This window comes from Penaeus monodon, chromosome 15 (genome assembly GCF_015228065.2).
Source record: "Penaeus monodon isolate SGIC_2016 chromosome 15, NSTDA_Pmon_1, whole genome shotgun sequence".
NCBI lineage: Eukaryota > Metazoa > Arthropoda > Malacostraca > Decapoda > Penaeidae > Penaeus > Penaeus monodon.
Genome location: NC_051400.1, coordinates 14,496,643 through 14,497,064, shown reverse-complemented (window position 1 = coordinate 14,497,064; position 422 = coordinate 14,496,643).

Genomic DNA, 422 nt, shown 5'->3' with positions numbered 1-422 from the left:
TACGTGTCGCTATGTGTCATACCAAGGTCGAGCGTCAAGCGTGCCTCATCACGTGGCCTCAGTATAAAGAGGCAGAGAGGAAGACAGTGCTCGCAGCTCGATCATATATATTGCAATCAACTATGAAGGAGAACAGGCAATATGACGAGGTACACCATGCCATTTTCACTCTTAGAGTCGAGTGTATTGTCCAGATAGAAAGTTGAAAAAAATCAATCAGCCGAACTTGTTTTCATCATGTCCAATATATATTTCAAAATACTAATCGGTTGAAGAGAAGTTTCCATGACCAAAATTAATAGTATTCGTAAAAACAAATTAATTCGTTTGCTTAATAAGTACAGTCTTGGTTTGTTTGTTTTTTTCTATTTTATGTTTTTTCTTACTTCTACAAAAGAAAGAAATCATCCGCTCAACAAATA